A 6,243-nucleotide genomic window follows, 5' to 3' on the forward strand; every position below is an offset into this window, starting at 1 on the left:
AACCAGCCGACTTCCTCTTTCGTTCCTTTGTCCCAATCCAAATTCTCCTACTGTATTACCTTCTCTTCCTTGGCCTACCACTGCATTCCAGTCTCCCATCACAATTAGATTCTCGTCTATCTTGACGACAATAATTCTTTCACGATGCTGGTCGTAGTAGCTTACCCGCTGCCCTATTTTCTTATTCATTATTAAACCTGTTACGGAGTTATCCGTGGTAGTTAGAGGTGAAAGAAGGTGCTGCGATGAATAGGTCTCAACTTACGAAATTAAAGTTAATTTAAAACTTTAACAAAGGTTATATTTTCTTTTCAAGATCAAGAAATGACAAGTATGACAGGAACTCAGTTATATATCAACAAGTTAAGAACGTACAATTACAATTTTTTAATGGACCTAGGCTTTGAGTCCTCCAGACACAAAATCCATGAGCAATGAGCCCAGCTTTACCAATGTATAAGGTTCAACAAAGGGGCAAAAACCCCAATCATACCAAGGAGCACTAGCTCCCAATTACCCAGTTAAGCCTGCTCGAGGCACACAGAAACCAAATTTGAGAAAGAGCAACCCGCTCTCAAAGTTGAAGCCAATGCAAAGGCCACACCAAACTCCACGTTCAAGCTGCCCTACGGGCACACAAGAGCAGGGGTAATGATACCCAACCTACTGAGGCCTATTCAATAAAGAAACAGGACAATTATATGGCCCCAAAATACCAACTAGAGTGGAGGCGTAACTTGCACTCCTGATAAACCTTTTTAAAAACCTATTTGGCTCTAGGCCGCTTATGCAAGGGCTAATCCCATACTACGGAGGTGACACGATAGGAAAATTTTATTACATTATGAAACGAAGAAAAACGGTTGTGAAAACGTAGTCACCTCAAAAACAATATGAGAGGGAGCTCGAGAGGGTTAGGCACTCTCTATCCCGATTTGTAGTTAAAGAGACGGAATTTTATACCGAGTGTCTCTTACATTTTAAAGGAAGGTTACATGATAAAAGTTTCGAACCTGCCCCGAGGGTTAAACTGCTGAGCTAGCAAGCAAAGAAGTTATTAAAAGGCCATTACCTGATGGATGAACTGCTGCCCGAAGAAAGAGGCGCTTCCCGCCCCCTGCTACATAATCACACTAGGAAAGATGTTACTGAAGTGGCCAGGAGACAAGAAAATCAACAGTTTATATATCCTCGCGGAAATTTCGAGACGTTTCATGAATGAGAACCCACACTCCCCTCAACTTTATTGGCTAGGATCAAGCAACATATCCATATCGGAGAAGACACATATTATTGGTTAGAAATTAATTAAAGAAATTCGGGATTGGCTAAATTCAAAACAAGCGGAAAGAGAAGGGTTACACTGCCAACCCAAAAAAAATGACTGAAAGAAGTTTAACAAAGAACAAACTTATGAACACAAAATTTCTCTAAAAACAGTGCTTTCACTTCGCACCAGGGTGCACAATTGTAGTTCTTCAGTAGTGCCATCTAGAAGAGAATGTTCACACTTCTCACTACAGAGAAAACAAATATAAATCGAAAAAGACACTGTTCAGAACTCTTCAAAATTTACAATAGTGACATCTTCTGAGAAACTTTAGAATTAACATGGTGGTTAAAGTTGAGGCTTCCTCCAGTAGAGGAGTTTCAACAGGCGCAATGTTTGAATTAGCGGCGCGGAGGTGTACCGCCCTGTACAGACCTCCCCCCCCCCAATAAAAAAAGTCCCTCCAAGGGGTAACACAGAAGAACACCAGATTTTGTTTTAAAACAAGGTTCAAGCTATGATGTTGATGTAGAAAATAATTGCAGAAGGATTTACAAACAAGTGTTCTTAAATTGGTTGGATCCAATTTCAAAATTCTTTGTAGTAGCTTTTGATGTAATGTCTTTATGCTTGTAGTAGTTGAATACAGAAGGAAAAACTTTTAATTCTTGAAAGGAAAAAAAATTCTAAGTCCACCAAATGTTGCAGTTGAATCCAAAAATGTAGTAATTGTTGATATGAAATGTCCATGTAGCTGATTAAGTATATTACTTGAGGGCGAGACCAGCCGCAGCAGCTTGTGTCCAGAGGAGGCCGCTCGGACCCCTCAAGTACCCTGAGATACCGCTCTCCCGCACTATGAGAGGGGTAGTGGTGCTGAAGCACGCCGCACACGCAGCGAAAGTTTACAGACCGCGGGCAAGTTGCAGGAGGTGTGCCACACATCAGCCTTGGCCGCGAGGAGGGCTCCGGCTCGCCGTACACTGGTTGACCTCACTGAAGTAGATCGGGCCCGTGCTCTACTCCAGTAGCGGCACGGCGCCGCGCGGCTGCGGGGGCACTGAAACATTAAGATCTCGGCGGCAGAATTTGTTGGACCATAATGATTTTCGGGTACAGTACTTGTGGTGGAGCTGAGGGGCCAGCGGCGTGGAAATATTTATCTCATTTTAATTAGCCACTGTGTGTGGTCGAGCAGGAGACGGGAGCGTGGTAATGGCCATGGCAAGGACAGGATAGCAGTTTAACTTTTCGGGGGAGGTTGTACAATGATCATTAGGAAACAAAGAACATAATTCCAAGGGCAGAAGGCCTCAAAAGGAAACCAAAAATATAACCTTCAGATTTCTTTCAAAATGTAACAAGAAATAAAACGAGCTAAGTTTGTGCGGAAATTACACAGGTTTCACCTGGGACAGGTGAACCCTAAATATCCTCTCGGTGGCTGGATTGCTTAGCAACAACGTGACCGGCGTGAGAAAATCTACAATTATGCACGGCCCATGAAATCTGGGGGCAAGCTTGCCCTCGGGAGCAAAGTTCGTGACAATCACCTGGTCACTTACCTTCAAATGGGTGGGTCTCCGTCCACGATCATATCTTTCCCTAAACTTTTCATGAGACACCATAAGATTGGCTTTAGCCTTCTTCCAAAGATCTTTAATATTATCTGGACCTATTGTCTCAGGTAGAATATCACTAAGAGACCAATGGTTAGAGAGCGGCGTGGAGTAAACTTATGAGATTCATGAACCGCCGAATTCAAAGCAAAAACTAACCAATGCAAGGACGTGTCCCACCTAGAATGATCCTCGTGATGATTGGCAATAAGGGCCGACCTCAGATTACGATTGACACGTTCAGCTAGAGATGGTTGAGGATAATAAGCCGAAGTAGTCACATGAGATATGTACAGATCAAAACAGAATTTACGAAAGAGATTGGATGTGAAAGCTTTAGCATTATCAGATACAATATATTGACACGGACCGAAAGAAGCAAAAATGGAATTTAAACAAGTAATGGTGGACTGAGCGGTAGCCAGATTAGTTGGAAATAACCAAGAAAATCTCGTAAAACCATCTACACATACAAGGATGAACTTGTTGGCGTTCCCCTTTGACTGGGGGAATGTTCCTACGTAATCGATGTAGAGACGTTCCATTGGGCGTGATGCTTGCTGAGAAGACAATAGACCTACCTTGGTGGACTTGGTGGGTTTAATAAGCCAACATGATTTACACGATTTTACTAATTCACGGATTTCTCCGTCCATACCCTTCCAGATGAACATTTGACGAATCTTTTCTCGGGTTTTGAAGATGCCTAAATGCCCCACCAATGGGGTCTCATGGGAGTACTTGAAGATCATTGCTACTAGAACAGCTGGAACTACAACTTTCATTTTTTGATCATGCCTCGACGGGCAACATAAAACACTATTCCTCAATACATAAGGGGCGACATGTTCCCCCGAAGAAAGGGTTTCCATGATCGGAGCCAGCATCGGATCTTCACGTTTATATTTTTCAATATACCTAAACAACATGGGAGCATCAGTCAGAATGGCATTAACCTCAGATAGTATGAACTCGGGAGGTGAAGAACCATAATCCAGATCCGGGGTCTCTACATCATTAGAAAACATACGGCTTAGTCCGTCAACAACGACGTTTTCAGTACCTCTAATATGCCTAACCTCAAATTGGAAGGCCGAAATTCGGATGGCCCACCGGGCTATACGACCAGTACGACGCGGCCTACCTAAGACCCAGCTTAATGCTTGGTTATCGGTTTCCAGGTCAAGTTTGACATGTTCCAGATAGAGACGGAACTTTTCTAAAGCAAATAAGACTGCCAAACCTTCGAGCTCATAGATGGAATATTTGGCTTCTTGAGCCGATAAAGTCCTACATGCATAGGCGATGGGTCGCCTCCCTAGTTCAGTCTCTTGAAGAAGGACTGCAGCTAGCGCCGGCGACGACGCGTCGGTTTGGACGATGAATTTCTTGGAGAAATCGGGCATGGCCAGAACAGGGGCGATACACAGAGCTAATTTGAGATCTTCAAAAGCGGCTTGTTGAGAAGGTCCCCACTCAAATTTAACGCCTTTCCTACGAAGTAAGTTCAAGGGCGCCGCTCTATTGGCGAAATTTGGAATAAATTTCCTGAAGAAATTCACCATACCAATGAACCTAGCAATACCTTTGATGTCCTTGGGAGGCTTGAAATCACGGATGGCCTGTGTTCTACACTGATCGACTGCGACACCATCGGGTGACACAATATGCCCTAGGAATGACATGGAGGGCTTAACGAAGGCAACCTTGGACAACTTCACAGTTAACCCAGCCTTACAGAGGCGATTGAGAACTTCTTCCAGATGATCTAGATGTTCTTCGAAGGTCTCCGAAAATACGACGACATCAAGATAGTGGTACAAGTACTCGAATTTGATGTCGGAGAAGACCCTGTCTAGCAGTCTAGTGAGTACAGCTGCTCCCGTGGGGAGCCCGAAAGGTACGCGGTTGTATTCATACAAATTCCAATCCGTGGCAAACGCTGTAAGATGTTTAGATTCTTCAGCCAGTGGAATTTGATTATAGGCCTGATTCAAATCCAATATGGTAAAGAACTTAGCCTTCCGAAACCGCGAAAAACAAGAATGAAGGTCTGGAAGGGGCACATATTTTAACACCACCTTCCGATTGAGAGCCCTATAATCAAACACGGGCCTGAAGCCACCTTGGAGTTTCGGGACTAGAAATATAGGCGAAGAATACGCCGACTTAGAGGGCCGAATAATACCGTCCTTCAGCATCTGATCAATGATTTCTTTCAGCGCCTTCATTTTAGGTGGAGATAGGCTATAAGGTGGGAAACGGACAGGAATCGAATCCGTAACCTCAATCTTATATTCAATGAGGTCTTAACACCAAGAGTATCCGAGAACACCTCTGGAAACGACTGACACAACTTACGAATACGTTCAGCCTGCTCCTCAGGTAGATGTCTAAGATCTAACAACATCTCATCCTGGGTAGGCGAAACAGATGAAAATGATACAGAATTACATTTCAATAAGGTGATTTTACAATTAGAAGCAAATTTGAATGTGCACGACTTACTTCGAAGATCGAGCACTAGGCCAGTATGGGACATGAAGTCGGCTCCGAATATAATGGGGCAAGATAAGTGCTTTTACCACAAACAATTTAACTTTCCAAATAAATTTAGATATACGAATTTTGGCATACAGAAAACCTAAAGTTTCTAATGGAGAGGAATTTGCGGAAACATATTGAACCGATGTCGAACAAAAATCAGGAAGACTACAAACAGTTTTCAATTTGGAGTACCATTCAGCCGAAATAATAGAACAAACACTGCCAGAATCTAATAGATCTGTTAGAGGTTCATTATTTAATTCAATTTTGAGAAAAGGCACAGGTGCGGGGGTATCCGCCGCTATCCTAAGACATCCTTTGGGACCTTCGAAAGGTAAATTTGAAGCCTGAGATTTCCCTGAAATTGCGATATGTTTACTTGGGGCTGAGCCTCGGGAAGAAGGGTTCGCTGACTCAGCCGAAGCCCCAAGTCACTTAGTATTATTGGCCTTGGTGTAAGTTGAACCAGAAGTTGAGCAGGAGGGAGTGCTGTTAGCATTAGGGCAGTTCTTGGCAATATGTGAAAACGCGCCGCATTTAAAGCAACCTTGAGATGACCGTGCTTCATTCCTTCTCCCACTAGACTTGATCAATGGACATGTATTGCGAAGATGGTCAGGCGACTCGCAAGCATAACATTTACGGGGTGTGATGGGTCGGCGAGGTGGAGGCCGAAAATTACTAGAGGATGGAGGGGGTTCTTTCGCGACACGCAACGTATCGGCGTATCTGACTCCTTCGGCTGAGACAGCCATAGCCTCTAACTCAGCGAAAGTTTGTGGACGCGACGCAAAACACAAGTATGAT

Source organism: Anabrus simplex, chromosome X (assembly GCF_040414725.1).
Source record: "Anabrus simplex isolate iqAnaSimp1 chromosome X, ASM4041472v1, whole genome shotgun sequence".
Taxonomy (NCBI): domain Eukaryota; kingdom Metazoa; phylum Arthropoda; class Insecta; order Orthoptera; family Tettigoniidae; genus Anabrus; species Anabrus simplex.